We start from the raw sequence: 19251 nt of genomic DNA, 5'->3' as shown, positions 1-19251 counted from the left end.
TCATTATTTACACTGATTAGTAGTTACTCTAATTAATTACAGCTTAATTACTGTAGTTAATGTTTGTACAGTGCTTGGAACAAGTACAGCACTATACGTGCCACGTATTATTATTTTCTTCATTATTAATTAAGCACCATCTCCATTCCATGCTGTGCTACTTCATTATTTCCCAAGGAGTCGCGGTAGTGCCCTTATTCCCACCCAGGAGTACTTTACTCCTGGCTCCCACCGGGATGCTGCAGGACTGGCTGCTGCGCAGAATGGGAGTAGGAAGAGCGGTATCTACGGCAAGTGGGATTGCTAAGCAACATGAGGATGCTTGGTTTTTTTCCCTTCACCCTTTCAGGGCATTAAGTCTAAAAAACAAATGGGGAAAAAAAAGAAAAGCTGATGGCAGCGGGACCCCCCAAGGACCATGCACAGTGAGCTGGAGCATGTGTTTGGGTAAAATGAGGGGGAAGCCCTGCAGATCCCATCACAGATGTTTGTGCAAGGTTTCCACAAAATGCTGGCTCAGACTGTAGAAGGGATCTGATTCATCCAAATCCAGCAACGTTAGGCAGACAGTCCTGCTGAGGGATCCCGTGGCTCTCCTCAAGCACCAAGGCAGTGGTGGGGCAAGGTCTGGGATCATAGGGAGGAGCAATGGGCACAGATCAGCTTTTCTGGGGGTTTACATGGAAGAGTTGCCAGTCATGGGTGGGCAGTGTTTCCACAGCATCTGGGGTGCTTGGAGCAATAGCCCCAAAAAATCATTGCCACTGGCTCTGCTTCGTAGCAGCCCATCTTGGGCCAGAGAGGGTGGATCCAGAATTGAAAACCCGTTGAGCACTTTGCAGATACACTATTTTTTCTGAACCAAAGAGTTTCAGCCTCATCTCAATCTCCTTTCTTTCTGCCTTTTTTTTTATTTTTTTTTTTTTTTTAATGTTTTAGTTCATTTCTCCCTTTAATTAATCACAGCTCTGGGCCAGCCAGACCCATTAACTACTCTTCTCATTTAGACCTTTCAGAGATGCAGTTGCAGATGCAATTTCATTTGTTGACCCATGATCGATAGCAATTAATACCATCTCTTTAATCTTGTTGAAAGGTTCGTCTTGGGCTTCCAGAGGCTGCCATCTCAAGGGAAAGGTGTCTGATACATATGCTATTAGATGGGGGAGCACAACCTCCTCTGTGGGTGCTGCCCTTCCCCTCCCCCCAGGGCTGACACTCTTGAAAATACAAGAGGTATTTCTGGGATGGAGAAGAGGAGAAGGTGGACAAAGGTGAAGGAAGATGCTGAGGGGTAGACAGAAGAGCAGGGAGCTTGGTAGAGCAGAAAGCAGGGGAGGGTGGAGTTGATGGGTTGGAAAAATGAGGGATAAAGAGGACAGCATGGGGGGAGATAGAAATGATACAGCCTAGGAGACGTTGATAGAGAAGGGAGACAAAAGGTCTCGAACTGGAGCAAAAGAGCAGGTCAGAGACCGGATAGCTTAGAGGCAACACCCTCAGCATGAGTAACAGTGAATTTTGCAGAAGAAACACACCCAGAGCCAGAAGGACAGTCCTTCCTCCTGGGGTGCTTTACACCCAAGTCTCACTTTGATGTGATGCCATTTTTTGCCCCCCCCTTCAAGTGCAGCAGCTGTGTACAGCCTCCCTCCTCCTCCAAGCAGCGGGAAAGCCCACCCCAAGAACATCACCTTTTCCCCATCCTCATTAATATGATGTTACCCAAGATTATTTTATAATTACGGGATTATTTCCTGCACACCCTGGGGGGGAGCTGTCTCAGCTCCGGATCACCTGCGAAGCATCAGCAAGGCGATGTCATTCTCCCCCAGGAGCCTGCAAGGCACACTCAAAACAAGGCTAAAGCTGGGAAAAACCTGGACTTTGGATACTCTCCATCCTACCATCCTACCCAGACGGCTCCACACAGTACTGGGATGCTGAGCACCAGCGCTCCTGAGTCAGCAGCATATAATGGCTTCAGTGGCACATAACAAGTCAAGTCCCATCAGATGTGACTGTCCCCTGGCTCAACTGTCCCAGCCAGCAGGGATATTGGATCTGCTGCAGCAATCCCTGTTGAGCCTCAGCTCTGCTAAATGTAAAGGCAAAAAGCAAATCCTTGGCTTCCAGCACAGCATGAGCAATAATGTGTTTCTCTTTGGTGGCTGTTAAAGGGAAAAGAGGGCCCATGTGAATGTATAGCAAATGAATGCCTTTTATACAACAAAATTACATGGGTTTGCAACAGCAAGTCAATACAGAAAACGAAAAATTTATCAAAAATCCACCTTCCTTTGTAGTGTGGAAGTTTAGCTTTTAAAACACAGGCAATAGAGCGCATGGAAAGGAAATAAGTGCCTGTGTGTATTTAATATACCATATGTATGTATTTATAGTTGCAGATGTCCTTCCTACATTTTCAGAGTGATTTTTTTTTTCAGGGAAAATATCTTTTTACCATGACTAACTTCAGTATCTAAAAGAGCTCTGCTCTCAGAAGATGCCAGTTCATGCCCCCACTCAGCAGCACTCTTCCTGCATGCTCCCAGGCGAACCAGCAACACCCCAGTGCCACAGGCTGCAGTGAGAGTTTTGCATCCAAATACACCTAACATGGGACACTGTCCAGCACAACATGGTGACATGTACTTCCCTGTCAGCATAGGAGCTCTGGGAAAGAGACTATTTCAGTTCATGTACTAGGGTGATGGAGATTCCCCCAAGTTCTCTTTAAGGGGCTTCTCAATGCACAGGATTTTGTAGGATGACCCTGAATTTGGTCCACCCTCCAAGCAACCTAGACAGAAGCTGACCCTGGAAAGCCTTTAGCCACCGTGGCCACAGATTGGCGTCCAAATAAATAGCAGAGGAGCACAGAGTAGATAGTTGGTATTTTTTTCCAGCAGTTCCACATGGAAAAAAAAGCACCTGGGATCCATAGGAACCCCTACAACATATCATCTTAACCCAGGTAACTGCCCTTGGCCACTGACTTGCTCCTTTTGGCAATTCCCTTCCCTGTACCCATGGACATGCGTGCCGGAAGTCCGTGAATGGGGAGCAGGCAGGCCAGCACCAATATCCCATCGGTAAACAGCAATGAGAGGCCCTGATGTAGCTGAGGGATACATATTAAGCCATATAAAATATTACTTGGGGCCTTTAGGTGCTTTAGGTTCATAAACAGCCCAAGGCATGGAAGAATAAGCCATTGCCAAGGCCTGGCATGCTTCTGGACACAGGATGTGCGAGCCCAGACAAAGGGATAATAATGCACTAGGAAACCAGAAGATGACAAAACCCAACAAGAAAGCTAAGTCAGGCTCCTTTGGGATGGCACAGAACTTGACAGTGTCCCCCACCAGCACTGGCTGGTGTCCGCCCTGCCGAGGCCAGGGGGACAGGTGATGGTTGCACCATCCGCACAGACAGTCTCACCTTTTGGGCAGGTAGCCCATTGGGTGTTACTGATGGCCATTTAGCAAAAGCCAGACCAAGTCTCTCCTTTCTTGGGGAGTTTGTGTCCTCTGCCCGTGCTGGTTCCCCTGGGGTCACTAATTAATTAGTTATCTGTGTCCCTGGGAGCTGCCAGTCAATATTTTCTTGGCACTGGGCTTTGCACAGAAGGTGGCAAGAGGGTGGGCAGAGTAGCACCAAGACCCATTATCTGACAGTTTCAGGGCATCCTTCCCAATCCTCAGCTCACGCGGCATCCCTGGTGCTGGCATTCATGCCTGACCCTGTCTGCACGCTCAGAGCTGTGTCCTCTGTGCAACGCAGAGTGCTTTCTGCTCACCTGGCTGACACAGGGCTCAGCAGAGCCCCACAGTCTCTCCACTTTGGTGGCCCAAGCAGTCAGGCAAAAGGACCCTTTGCCGTGTGATTTCCTGATGTTTGCTTCAGATACGGGAGATGGTGATCTGGGGAAAGGAGGGAGAGAGAGAAAGAGCGAGCCTGAGCTATTAGACTTGTTTCAGTGGGACAGAGCAGGATTTCAATAATAATTAATACCACTATTAAAGATGCTCATTTAGATTGTAAGGCATCTGGCACCAGAAAGGACACAGTCAAGGTATTTTTGGTCATTACACACACACGATGTTTCATGCTGCTGTTCTCTTTATAGTGATAACATATGAAAGTTTGAAGAGAAACCACCAGGCCACTCTCCCACCTGGTTACCTATAGGGATTATCCTGTTACCCACATGGATTATCCCATCAGGTATTTCAGCGGTGGCCTCCTTCTGTGTTTGGAGAAATGGCCAAACCCCAGCCTAGGGAGCACTGAAAAAATAACATGATTCTGGAAAGCAAAACTCCAAGGAAAGCAGGTGAAAAATGGGGCTCACCAGGCTTTAAATTTTCCCTCTAAATGATGCATGGTGATGAAAGTGGAGACTGTAGACCGTGCCTTGGGGTAGGCTGCAAAGACGGACCATCCTACCACTGGCCATGCAGCCAGTGTGCCAGGGGCTGGGGTGGCTGGGGCCAGGGGGCTCCGCCTTTTGTAGGCTTTGGTCCTACCTTGAAGGAATTCAGAAGAGGCTGCAATAAAGCCAGGGTGAGGTGTTCAGCTGGCCTGCTGAAAAGTGTCGCTTTAAGTGTTTACATCATCCTCAACACTGCTATCAAGTATTTGGTTAATAAAAATCATGTCAGTTTAATAGATAGGGACTGGTGATCTTTGCTCTTTTCATTAGTTAGTTAGCTGGCTTGATGGATGCAACCTCTGCCTTGCTCAAACAGTTTTCTGGATTTCCTAGGGTCTGGCTGTGTTCCTATAATTTAGCTGTATTTGCCATTTCTCTATTTTTTTTAAAGGACAAAAGCTTTGGGAAAGGGAAGAGATAAAAATGTGAGGAACTTGCTCTCCCGCAAATAATCCACTCCCGTACATGCTGAAACGCTCATTTTGCAGTCCATTAAGCTCAAGTTAATACAGGTAGAGCATGTCTGGCATAGAGAGGATGGTAAAGGTTTTGGGGTTTAATTTTACTCAGATGAAAAATCCTACACATTCCTGGCTGGTGTCGGTACTTATGCAGCAAAGACAACAGGCCCCGCAGGAAGCATGAGGCCAAGGTTAAAGCACTTCTAAGTCAAGATGCTACAATACCCAAAGAAGCAATTTCCCATTGTATTGCATATCTTCTGGCACTTTATCGGCATGAATAGAAACTGCGAGCGAAAGGGGTGCGCAGGGACCCATTGGAGCTGCAGATGGCTTTAAATTTCCCCTAACTTTCTCTGGATTCAAGGTTATCCTCCTGGCTTGCTGCAGGCCTGCACACTTGGGCTAATTGCATTTCTAAATAAATAGTAGCGTTGCCCCTCCTCACCCCACCAGCGTGAAAAGAAAGCAAATGGAGACGTGCCTGGAAAATAAAGCGTGTTTCTTATCATGCTGTAAAGCCCCACGGGATACTTTAGCCCTTATGATTTTACTTAAAACATCCTAAATCCCACTGGTTTTGTCAGCAGCATGAAAAACAGCTGGAAGGAGGTGCAGACACCTCGGGCAAAGAAGCAGGAGGCACGTAGGGAAAGATAACTCTTTGCAACCCCTAAAATTTCCCTGGTGAGAGTCTCCCTGGGGTAGTGGACAGCGCAGGAAAAGTACAGATACCGTAAATCCCATGAGGTGGAGATACCACAAATGCCACAAATGAGACGATGGGGTTTCACTGAGAAGATACAAGGCTGGTGTCCATCCAGCTGGAGCTTGGGGACTGATCATCATTTCCAGTCCCACCTCTCACCAAAATTGTTAGTGGCAGCCTGGGCTCCATCCTTCTGGATCTAAGAAAGTGGAAGACAAACCAAACCCATCATTTCCCAGGCCAAACTCACGCCATGTTTGTATGCTACCACAGATTGTGATATGTTGTAGTGGAAATACAGGAATTTTCTTCTACAAAACCATGTTAAGAGCAGAAATGAGAAGCTGCTGAATGGGACACAAGATCCTGAGAGCAGGTCAACATAGAAATAGAAATTTAAGTGGATGCATGTCTGAATTTTTGACCAGTGAAGCAGACACATATCCTCTGAAGGAGTTGCCTCAGCAAGGAAGGTTTCACTGACCAGGCCTGGCCCATTGCACCTCCAACCTTGAGCATTTAGAGAAATCCACATGCACCACAGACTTGTTCTGTCATTTTGTCAGATATGCTTTTCGACTAGTATTGCCCAACAAGTGGCATTTGGCCTTAGTTTCTGAGACAGAATAAAAACACCTGTAGGAACATAACACATAGCAAAGATTTTGCTACCTCCATGTGCAGGGGCAACCAGTGGGCAACAGTGCTGGAGCCTTGTCCCGGGGAAACCTTGGGGTGTCACAGCCTTTCTGTTACCAATAAAGAGAAAAGAGAAACTAAGCAGGTTAGAAAACATGAAAAGAAAGAAACATGAAAACAGCTGAGCCACACTCCCTTCAAACAAGCACAAGTTTGGACCAGAACCTGCTCCTGGAGAAGACGCAGGGGAAAAACTTGGCTTCATGTGAAGGTGCTACATACAGTGACATCGGGAGTCTCTCACGATTCCTCAGCCCCAATATTAATAGCTCCATTCACCATGGGAAATTATTCCCATGGGCATGAGCAACAGACCCTTCAATCCAATTTTCTCATATCTATTTGGTGATAAATGTACATTAATCCAATGCTGGCTAATATGCACCACCTCTCTGGCCCTAGAAACTCGTGCCTTTTGCAGGCGAAAGTGAACTGGTATTTTTCCAGATGCCATTATTCAGTTTGTACCATGTAATATCAAAGTGACAACAGCTGGAAATGCAGTATCAGTAGGATAGATCACATCAAAAAACAGGCCAATTTAGTTATATTAAACTAAGCGACTAGTATAAAAGTGATAGAACTCATAATACATTGCATTGATAGTTATATTCTTACTATTTTTTATTAACAAATTTTCCATTCTTCCCTTGCTGTAGAAAAGCCATGCGATAAAGGGCGAGGGCTTGCTTACCTGCAGAACAAGAGCTTTATTACTTGTTCCAAAATAGACCATTTACAACACCAACAAGTGGTATTAATAAAGTTTGGGGATAGCCAATTGCAGGGAGCTATGTTTCATATCACTGCAAGCGAGAGCTAACTTTGGAAAGGAAAATGAAATGTTAACCAAAAAGCCATTTCCAAGAGAAATAGTCCCACTGTACATCATCAAACTAATAAAAGCATGCAGTCATGTAACACAAGGAAATTCCTCCTTCTCCTGCCCACAAATCATTTTTACCCCATTTCCCCGTGTTCTCAGTCTCAGAACACAGTTGCAGGCTTCTATCAGCTTTGTTGGTGGATTTATGAGGCTCTTTACTGCTCACCTACTTCTTCTCACCTCAGTCCTTTTCATTAATGAATCATGGAAGAATTAATTAATGTTTAAGAGGCAGATAGCATTTTTTTTTCATCTGTGGATCACTTAATCAAAGGTGGGCCTGTGTTGTTCAGTTTTAAGTGGAAATCCAGAGATAGAGAGCAGCTACATTTTCAGGTTGTGCTTTACATACCCAGCAGGAAACATTTTAATACAAAATTTTAAATGAAAAGAAGGGACCTAAAGAAGGATCGGTTTCCAGAAGAGGCCCACCCTTCACCAATTTTTTGTGGAAAAATCAAACCTACTGCAGTGACCAAAGCGGTACAGAGCTCTTCTGAAAACTTGACTCAAGACATCAGCTCACCGGTAGTCTTAGCAGGAAATGGAAGGCGAAGTCTGGAGATGGGGACTGCTCTTTGGTCTTGGTGGTTGAGGAGTGGAAGAGCTCTGAGGTGGACTCCTGCATGGTTTCGGGCTGTGGAAACAGCACCAATGTCTCAAGAAGTGGGACACAGGTATCCCTCAGCCCTTGGTACATCGACAGGCTCTTTGTTCCTGGCTTGTGCGGAGGTAGGTTGAATGTTCAGGGTAAATAGCTGTATTTTATGGGTTCGTATAAACAAACCCATTTGTTATCATTGAAACAATAAAGACTGAGGGCTTACTGCTTCTGGAAAGTCAAGTTTGTGGTGTTTTCAAGACTGACATCCTGAACTGAGATAGAGAAAACCAAAGGACCCAAAGTAGTTTGACGTGATGTAGTCAAGGGCTCCAGCACAGGCAGGGCTGGACTCGGGGTGCCTCAGGATCCTCTCCTTGACACCAGCCACCAGGATGTGCCATCAGGATGAAAGAAGATGCACAACGATAACGGCTAAGACTAAAAACAGTGAAGGAGAGCTGCTTCAAGGCAGAACAGGCTACTTCTGTCTTCTCATCAGACAAACCCTTCAGCAGACCCTCCCAAGGCACAAATCACTGCGTGTGTGCCATCTTTCTAAATGAAATGTTGCTACAATAACAGATCTCAAGTGTCCCCTGAAGGCACGCTGTTCGATATTTATAATCACTTCATAAACACATGAGAAATGGCACAGTACAGCCCTACATAATCTATGTGCAATGATCCTTGGTGACAAAGTGTAAGTGACCAAATCCCTTTCCAGGTCTAATGATACTTTGCTCTAGTAAGCCAGTGATATATCTCATATGGCAAAAATAAAGCACTCATGCATAAAATTAATACAGTAAGCTCTGAAGTCATAAAGCTTTCAGTCTGTGATATATTAGATGGGAAAATGACTAACCTGTAATTCAAGTTCTCCCGGAGCCTATTCCCAATAGGTTGTAGGGTCACCTAGGCATTGCATTATCAAACCAGACTATTTCAGAAGTGTATGAATTATTAACCAACCAGTTAGGAAGCCCATTAGGGTCATGTGCATAAAAAGCCCTGCGAGGACACAGGTAGCAACTTCTCCTCATAGAGATCAAATGTTTCTGTTCTTTTCAAACCTGCACGAGAAAACTTACAGCCAATTGCTTCCATCCATTCTGCTCCCCTTACTCCTTCTAGAAGGTCTCATGCTGCGACCAAAGGCATTTGGTCTAAATCTTCTTACTAAAGTAGCTGGACCCTCTTTCTAGGCAAATTTCCCTGCTATTTAATAGCAGAAATACAATTCTCATGTAGGGCTCCAACATAACTGGGAACAATTTGCTAGGAATCTGCAAAAAGCATGATGGCAATGTGCACAAGCAGTCTACGCCACATGCTGCTTCCAGAAACACCACTTTATTTTTTGTTCCTGTGAGCCTCTGCCACATCTCACGCACACCAGCCATCCCAGTGCAGTGGCAGACTGGCTGCTGGTTATTTCTGAGGGCCTGGACTGTCCTTGGACCATGGCTGGGCTTGTGTGCTGTTGCAGACTCACTCATCTCATGTCGCATAGCCCTCTGGGAGCTCTTGCTGTGTCCTGGTCTTCAGTATCAGTGTGAACTGGCGTCAGGGAAAAATTTCTCCAGCCACCTTGAAAAAGTGAGGAACCATCCAGAAGGCAAGAGCAGGGGTGGTGAAGCAAGCAGCAGTGTCATGAGTCTGCAGCATGACTGAGGGCTATGAAAATGCATTGCCGTTGCGAAACCCGTTCCACGCAGCATCTTTCTGGGGCCCAATGGAAAGCAGGGCATACAGCTGCAAACACAAAACCCCTTTGTAAAGATATGCTCAGGAGCATCATATATTAAAATTACCTCTCTGCACGTTTGTTGCATACCTTTTCATTGCTGATTGTAGTAATTCAGGAATCAGAAATCCAACCCAATGACAATTTTTCAAGAAAATGCAGACACTGCTTGCCCCGACTGTGGGTGCAGCAGGGATCACACACAAGAACATACTGTAGACTCCATCGATCTGCAATCCTTCCCTTGTTTCAACTAGAAAAATAATTATCCTTTGCATGTGAAATGATCAAAAAAAAAAAAAAAAAAAAAAAATCAAACTCCAGCTCCTCAATCAGGAACGCTGCCAAGATATCGAATCAATAAGTTGTTAGATACTTGAAGTATGGGAATATGTGGAAGCTATCAAATGATTTCTTTGTTAATAAACTGCTACAGTAATTACCATTAGAATAGAAATGGAAAGATACAGATCAGAAATGGAAAGCTGTAAATGGTTTCTCATTAAGTGAAATTAAAGTGCATGGGATTTTTTTCTTTTCTTTTGGCCTTGATTCTGCAATGTTTTGAAATTGCATATCCAGAGTTGCTCATGCACCCAGCTTTGTGTACCCCCAATTCACCTAAATATCTTCAAATGATTGAGCCTCCAGTAGAGGAGAGCTTACCTGGAGAACAGTCAACTAAAGTCAGGAGCATGGGGATGTTGCCCCTTGCAGAACTGAGCCCCATACAGGGTGGCAGACCACCCTGCAGCAGCTCAGCCTGCAATGGTCATCACAGAGGTGTCCACACTGGGGCTCAAATAAGACCAGTGCAGATATTCTCCATAAGCCACAGCTTTTTGTGCCAGACACAAATCCTTGGTCTGAACAGCAGTGCGGTACCAGGAAATAACAGTGACAAGATTCAGAAACGAGGAGCTGCTGTCCACAGCGTAGTGAGTTGGTCACACCTTATCTTGCATGTACTGTGTCTGCTCTGCTGCCCAGCCCCTCAGCTCTGCCAGGGATGGAAAGTGGGATACCATGGAGCATGGAGAACCAGGTAAAAGATGTGTGGAAGGACCTTGGGGAAACTGGAGACCTGAGGGTTGAGTCCTTGGTTTGGGGCGGGCAAGAGGGTGTGGGAAGACCGAGTGCAATTGTGTGGCTCTCAGTTAGGGTCTTGGTAGCTGGCTCCAAAGACAAGAAGGTTCAGCCTTTACTGACTGTCTGCTAAAGACAAGGCAGCCAGCATGAGAGTATCATGACCTAAATTACTAACTTTCAAAGGTCTGCAGTCCTAAAACATAAGGTTTCAGTTAAAGAGCATGGCAAGTTCTGCAAATCATAAATACATCAGGAGGCAAAACAAATAGCCAGCCCTTCCTAACCCTCCTACTTGCTGCTTATGGTCATTAGAGTAATAGATTTTTTTCAGTGAAAAAGCTTGACCTTGTCTAAAGTGCAGATCAGAGAATGCAACAGATACACTTAGGCTTCAGCTTCGCTCCAATTAGCAGGACAGAAATTGTCATGCTGCCTTTAGGGGGAGGAGGGAGAAAACCATTTGCTGCAGATCAAGGAATAGTCTAGTTGTTAAAGCTAGCTCAGCTGCCCACACAACAGTCTGAACTACCCCGACATCGTTCCTCCTTAGCTTGCCTGTAGCTGAGAGAGCACGTGGGTGAAAGCACAGTATCCTTCCTGATGTAGGAGATGCAGAGCAAGCAATCCATTTGATGAAAAGAGCAGGTCTCAAAAACCCCAACTCTTTCTGAGGAAAAGAAGGGTTGTGGAGGCTGGAAAACACCTGAAAGGTATCAGTCAACATCTGCAAATCCCACTTTACCCGCAGTGCTTAGGACAATATTAATAGCCCCACAGCTTTGCGTGTACAGAATTTCAAGTGCTTCCAGACCCCTTCCAGACCTAATGTATTTACTAAATTGGTTGTCTTGTACTAGCACATAAAGAAAAAGGGGGGAAAAAAAGGACTAATGGATGTACATTAACCTTTTGGTACTAGATTTCCCAATACTAGCTACTAATGCAAAATCCATTAGAAGGAAACGTCTGGGAACCATGGTGCGTAAACGTTATAGTGCAGTGAATATGTCTGTAAAAATCTGAAGTGGGCATGGCATGGACAGAGACCCATGCAAAGGTGGTTGCAAATGCAAGATGAGTAAAGAAAGCTCTCTGATTTGCTTTGGGCAGAGAAACCCTGCAAAAAGGGCCTGGAGAGGTGAAGATTTGGAAACTGAGCTTTGCAGCTGCCCCTTTTGCAGGAGAAACTGTGTTGCTCACCCCGACGGCAGAGCTTTGAAGCACCTGCATAAATCTCTTCCATTGCCACACACATGCTTTTTCTTGCACCTTCCTCTTCCTTTGCCTACCTGCCTATGCTAGCATTGCCTAGCACGCTGGTGGAGGCTGTGGTAAGGGAGACAAAATGGCTTTGCTTACTCCAACACAGCCTTTCACCATGGGTGCCTGGATGATGGACAGTGCAACGCCACTCTGTATGGACATGAGCTCCTTCCCAAGTTCTCGTACTGGCCTGGGCAGCACCAAAACAATGATTTCCAGTCTCTGGGTACCTGAGCTCCTGCTTGTCATGGGAAAAGTAACCCTCATCGCTTGCAGAATCACTAGGAAAAACCCCCTGTGGTGTAACACAGCCATCCTTCTGTGGGGCATCCCCCCAGAAATAGTTGCCCAGAGAAATCAACTGTTCAGTCCTCCAAGCAGGTACAATTTTTTTTTTCTATTTTTTTTTTTTTTTTAAATTATCTCTTTGAAGATGAAATACCAGGAGCAGCCTGGGTACAGAAGAGGGATGGGTCACCATGGCATTGAAGACACAAAAGAGCCTCAAATACCTTCATTTGAGGATTTTTTTCACTTGCTGGGTGCTCTGCTTCAAAATTGTAACATTTAAGTGCTTTTCTTTCAGGGATGTGAAGAGAAAGGGGAAAGAATGAGACCAGGAGAAGTGAATATTATCATTTAATACGCAAAGACAGTTTCAACAGTTACCTTAATGTGCACTAATTAGGTGTGGGAATACGCAACATATCCCCAAGGGCTGGTTATAGCCTCTCTCCCCGCTGCAGTCAGGCGTGTTTCGCTACCATGATCAAATATTATAAAATGTACAAAGATTTATCACCTGTAGGGCACAGAAGAAAATTGTGATTTAGCCTCCTTGGCAGTCACAGCTAACAGCAATCTTCCTAAAACACAAGAGGCCACAGTCCAGTTTCATTTAACATCTGGAGCCAGCCAGAAGCCGTCAGCACCAATCTGGTACTCCCTATGGCTGCCAGGACAGGAGCTTGATCCTGGACAAAAACTCTCTCTCATGGGGTGCTAGAGCTAACAGTACTTTTTTCACCCCCACAGCTCCCCATAAAACCTCTTCAGGTCTCTGCTTGTCATCTCTGTCCTCTCCTGCAGCCAACTGTGAAGTCCCTGAAGGACTAAGTGTAGGTACAACCAGGTATACACCACCACCTCAAAGGCAGCTTGCACCTTGAATGAGATTAGAATGAGATTCTTTATACCTTTTGCAATCTTCTGGCCTTGGGGCTTTCTCTACGGTGCCATCAGCACAGCACCTGGGGTGAGTATGAGCTAAGAAGAGTTATCTTCCATCTACAGCCCTCTTCTGCTAACTTGAGCATTGCCCTGTTAAACATGGAGCCAGTTCTCCTCCTGCTTCACCAGGGTGCACATTTTTTCATCCTTACAGGATTCCAGCATGCTGTTTGCAGGGAGGTGGTGAGTGAGAACTCTACACCTTTGTGTGTTTGTGAAGACTATTCTCTCCTTTTCTGCTCCGGCTCTGTCACTTCTTTGCTCATGCCTGTAGTGCAAGTGCCACCTCCAATTTAACAGCTCACTACAGTGCCGTCCAGAGATTGATCCAGAGCCGGTACTACCTTGCCTGGCCTTCAGTAGGAACTGTGGTTCCTTCTGACTTGTGGATCTTCTAGAACATGCCCTTTGAATGGGGTGTGCCACAACCATGGCATCTTAACACAGGAGCTGCTGCATCTGATCACTTACTCCTCTACGCGTGAATTTGGGGGCTTCCATTTCAAAGCCTGGAGCTCCATTTGCATTCACAATCTGTCTTTGCAGTCTAAATCCAGTTTAAAGTACCTGAGTGCAGGTGCTCAAAACCAAGTGAAAATGTATGGCTATCTCCAAACCTGGTCCCTCCAGCTAGCTGACTACAGCTGAGTCAGCTAACAGTGTGCCTATCCCTTTCCCACCCAGATACTGTTAGTACTGTTAGTGCCTACCTACTTCCCGGCACACTAATAAGGCTTCATACTGAAACACATGGGCCCTGTAAGGAGGAAATAAAAGCAAGGTTATGGGATTTTCCTCGGATTTGACAAATGTAGGTGGAATGCAACAGGAACAAATCAATCCCAGCCCCTTTTCTCCCCCTACTTTCTCTGCCTGTTGACGAGAGCATCCTCAGTGTCCACAGAGATTAGGAAAAGCTTGTCTTGCCAGCGGAACCAGTTGTGTCCTGTCCTGCTAGCCAAGGGTGCAGGGTGTCCCCAGGCTATGTGTCCAAGCGCCCATCCAGCTCTGTGGGCAAGGCTGGTGTCCTGCGATGGCTGGGAGAGCAAGTCTGTAGCTCACAAGACGTGAGCTAGCTAGGGACACCCCACTGCTAAGCCACAGATGTATGCTGCTGCAGAGATTACAGAAACTTCAAATTTGGTGTAAGCAGCTCCTCCATCTCTCATTATTGAGTCAAGGTCCATTTCATCAAGCAGTTTTTCTGAAACCAGAAGCCAATAGTCCATGGAAACTCTTGAAAGAGTCTACAAAAAGACATCATTGGAAAAAACCAAATGCTTATTCCAGGCTGTTCCCGCATGATTTTACCACACCTTGTTCAATAGGTTCACCGCAGGCAAAGAACCAGAGACCAGAAAACTTGTACTGTGAGTGAATTGAGCTGGGGAGAACATCTGCCTCCAATTTTTCAGTTAAACAAAACTGTGACTTTTAATTTAATGAAAACCTTCTGCCTACAACCACAGATAAAATTATTCAAGCTTGGCTGAGTTTAAAACCAGAACCTGGCACCTCTTCAGAAGCACGTTAGAGAGCTTAGGGTAGAAAATCTTCCCATTTTGACACACGCAGCTGCTGGGACTCAACTGCTGAAAGCAGGAATGAAGCATTGCATCAGCTCCAGAAGCAAAGCACATGGAGGTCATGGGCAATATTTACATTAATACCAATACTGTTTGTGTGGAAGCTTTAAAAACTATGCATGCCACTAAGAGTAGCTGTTTTGAATCCAGGTTACATCGGCCACGCAGGTGACCCTGACTCTATACAGTCAACCAGAAGGCACATGAACAAGTTCAACCAGGAGTGCAGCCTGGCTCTTTTGCCCTCGGACACAAGCTGGGCAGAGCATATGGGCATTACACTGCTGCACAGCATAAAATAAACACAGGGGAAGAAAAAGATCCAGCACTGAGGACTTATTGAATTAAGCATTATTGTGGCTAATGCAATCAATGGAGCATTGATTGCATTATCCATGTTAATATTTAATTCAATTAAAAGGCCCCCAATATTTTCTTTTTTTTTTTTTTTTTAAATGTTCCTTCAGATTTTTTATGCTGCACAAAAAAAAAGGTTAAATTTTGCTAGAGACCATGAATTCCAGCTGGATCTAAACTATAGGCGATCTGGTTTTCCCCTGGCACCAGCTGTTCAAAGCTAACCCTTCCAGCAGAGCAGGAGAGAACCATTTCCCTGGTCAGGCTGCCACTAGCACCCAGTACAAACCCCACAGAGAAACTGGGATGCTCCCTCAGAGGAACGTGGAGTGCATGAGCACACGCAGCAATCGGAAAACCTCACTTCGGGAGCCTTCGTATCGCAACTGAGCCCCAGCTGATCACTACCAAAAGACGCAGCCTCACACCTGCTCCCCCCACCAAATACTTTTTGGACTCCCCTGAGAACTAGTAGTTTCCTAAACTAGCAGGAAACTAACCCAGCCCCATACTAGCTGAAGAAATAAGTAAATTCTTCTCAGTTCAGCAAGCTGAACAAGACAGCCAGCTTAGCTGCTGCTTCACATCCCATTTTTTAATATGCATTTTAACCCTATTCTCACTGTGTATCTGTTTAGCTTATGGACTTGTGAAGGCAAGCGCTGCTTGTTCTTGCGCAGCCCTCATAGCACAGCACTGCTCTTCAGCATGCTTACTATAACTTAACTGCATAGACATAGCCCAAAAGCAAACTGAGACCTGAGAAAGGGCTGCTGTGGTTTACAGCTGTGCCCATTAGGGAAGAACTGTTTCTGCTTCTTAAACACACTTGGATGTCCAGGGCAGATATTGTAACACAGCTAACCATGGCACTATATGGTTAACTTCTCCCAGCTGCGGTGCACAACGTTTCAAACACCCACCGGAGCAAGACATCGCAACCCCTGCTGCATAACGAAACCACGGGTACCAGCCATCCTGTTGCCTGTCACTGCCTCAGCATCTCCACTTGGTGAATGACAGCAGTGTCTCAAACACGCAGCGGGAGCTGATGGTTCTCTGCTACTTCATCAGACCAGACCTCCTGCCAGGAATTAAATTGAAGCACAGAAAATGCATCTTCTCCATAGGAAAAAAAAAAAAAAAAAAAAAAAAAGGAAGGTGGGAACCTTCCTCCCGTTCCTCCATCTGATTACATACAAAATGTTCTTCTGCTTTTAAGGGCAATTTAACACTAATTAAACTACCATTAATTTAAATCAAACAAGTCTAAAAAGATAAAACGTACTGCACTGCTATTAAAAACAGCTGAATCTTCATTTGTTCCATCGAGAACTACTGCCCATTTCCTAGCCAATACTATCTGGCTGTCCAAAGACCTCTTTCTGTAGTTTTTAAGCTGATATTTAAGCCTACTATGTTGGCTTTTACAACACAGTGCAGTCTGGTTTGCTATCAGAGAGAAAGATTCAAACCTTTCCATCAAACTGCTTTTTCTTGCAAAGTATGGGAGAAAGTCAGAAAAAGGACATGGGGCCAAAGTGATTAATACCAATTAATCTGACATCAAGTGCACCCCATTTCCAAGAGCAAAAACAGGTGATCCTCCAGCACTGGAGTACAAAATAGCTTAGGGAGGAAAAAAGAAAAGCTTTGATCTACCATGTTTCATCTCAGCAAGATCCCAGGACACTGCTATCCAGACTTTGCTGGCAGTTCAGCCGATCCACAAGATGGGCCAGAACAGACGCTCCTGCCCAGCAGCTCCATCGGCACTGCAGCACTGGCAGTTATAAACTGATTTTTCCCCTTCCCTCTATTACCCTGACAGGAAAGCTAGCCCACATGAATCAGAGGCAGCAGAGAAAGCACAGGCAGGGGGACAAGATGATCCTAACACTTACATGTTTTCCCCAAATAATACGCACCAACATGTAATTTTACAACAGTCCGTGGCTTCCACACAGATATCTTTGTCCCGAGCAGAATATCAGTGAGAGTTTCATTAGCCAAAGTGCTGATCTCCTGGAAGACTGCAGCATAAAATAACTGCTCCAGATTAAGTTTGGTCTTAAATAAGACACTGGACCTAGGCAGGGAATGCATCCAGCTTCAATTCCCTGCCTAGAATTACTCCCTTCCTTGCATAATTGCTCTTCAATCACTCTCACTCCTTCTGTGAGCCTTGCCCAGGCTGATCATGGATAACTTTGTGTTGGGTCCCGCATAGCTACTCAGGTCCAACCTCAGCTGAGATGCTTGTGATAGAGCAGAAGAGAGGGGCTTTAGTTCAAGCCTAACGAAGGCTGCGTAGAAGCCAGTTGGGTGAAACATTTGCCAACATCTTTTGTTATTAGAGCAATGCAAGCCTTTGGACCCTCCCATGCTTGTTATTCATTCGGAAGAGGACCGTGAGACAACAGACCCCGAACATCTCCCAGGCATGCCCATTCCAATTCAAAAGCAAAAAGCAGCTACCACTGTTTGGTACTACTTCTTTGCTGGTTGTTTCCATGAAACACTTGCAGAAATAATGCAACGTCCACCTCTCCTGCATTGCTCTAATAAGTTCTTTTATGGGCCACTCGCTTCTACCTCAGGAAAATCACTTCTGAGTAGCTCAAATAACAAATGAATCCTCAGTGTTCAGCAACAGAGAACAGATTTTATTTCATAGCCAGAGGAACAAAGGCTAGAGAGTACTGGTATTTTAGGGATAAAAAAACCTTATGAGATCTTTGAAAACAAGTAACCAAACAGAGGTGGAAACAGCCTAAAGTATGAGCTATTCTATGACAATATTCCCTGGGATCTACCCAGGACACTGATGCAAGAAAGCAACCTCCATACTCTCAAGTATCTTTCACTTCAATACGGACACACAAAACAAACCCCCCAAACCCACATAAAAACAAACTGGCCAGGCTTCATATATTCTCCCTTAGACCACAGGCTACAGCCATTCAAAAAGATTATACAGTATTTATTAAAAATATTATCAACTATTCATGATGTTAAACTGATGTCACTGAACCCCAGACATTGCTACTGAAGGTGTTATAAGGTGCCCCAGATGAACTAATTCATAATGAGATAAACAGATAAATTTCAAGGGAAGCTGCCTGAAAATCACTAGCCTGAAAGTCACAGCATTTTTGAAGTATAAATACAAGCTTAATAAAAACACCTATAATCCAGAATGCAAGTCTTGGACTTCCACCTCTTCAAATGCCCCAATCATCAATGCACATTAAGTACATGCACTTCAGCAGAATACCAATATAAATTCATGTTATAGCTAACGTTTTTTACTAACCTTTAACAGATTTTCTTTGATGAACTCGCCTACTCCCTGCTTTGGACTATGCCAAAACATACAGCACCCAAACCAGGCTATGGCTGTCAGTGCCACAAGTCTACTCACGCTGCTTGAAATGTCTCTTCTATTTTGAGCCTGTCTCCTATGAGCTTCCTTTAACACACCCTTGGTTTTGGATTAGAAGAGACAGTGAGAAATGATCCCTATGCACCCTTTACCACATGCCTTATGATTTTATAACCTTGCTTTCATGAGCCAAAATCCATCCAATGGATTAAGGGACTTGATTTATCCTTACTACAAGACTTTTTCTGGACATGTTTTATCAAGGGCTATCCTTCTGCTTTTAATGATTCGCAAGAGTGAATTAAGCAGGGTCTATGTGACTGACTTCTATCTTTTGAGTACTTACCTATTGCTTGAGTAGTGTTCAACACCTGCTGCAATTCTGGCAGCAAAGTCTCCTTACTGCAGTTCTGTGAGGCTCTAAGTGAGTAAGTCTACATACGTTGATCACACTCAAACTCTGAATTCCTGAAGAGACCTGAAGGAGAAGGGCCAGAGTTAATCTTGAGTACATTTCAGTGAGAAGGGTAAGGATCACTCCTCAGTATGATATGGAGGATATGATTTGATAGTAACTGCTTGAAAACATGACTTGATTCAAAGGAACAAGACCTTAGGAAGAATTCAGAGTGTGGCTTAAAAAAAAAAGAAAAAAAAAAAGGCAATTTTCTAACAGTTTCTTTTCAGCTACCAAGCAACAATGGCTCTTTAAATCTGTAAATCTGCTGCCTCTACTTTAGGATGTAGAACCGGATTACAGATGGGCCAGATTTCTTCCTGGTACACAGCAGAAAAGC

The sequence above is a fragment of the Accipiter gentilis genome, chromosome 1, assembly GCF_929443795.1.
Source record: "Accipiter gentilis chromosome 1, bAccGen1.1, whole genome shotgun sequence".
NCBI classification, from domain to species: Eukaryota; Metazoa; Chordata; class Aves; order Accipitriformes; family Accipitridae; genus Astur; species Astur gentilis.
The sequence above is the reverse complement of the archived record's forward strand: the minus strand, read 5'-3'. Positions refer to the sequence as shown.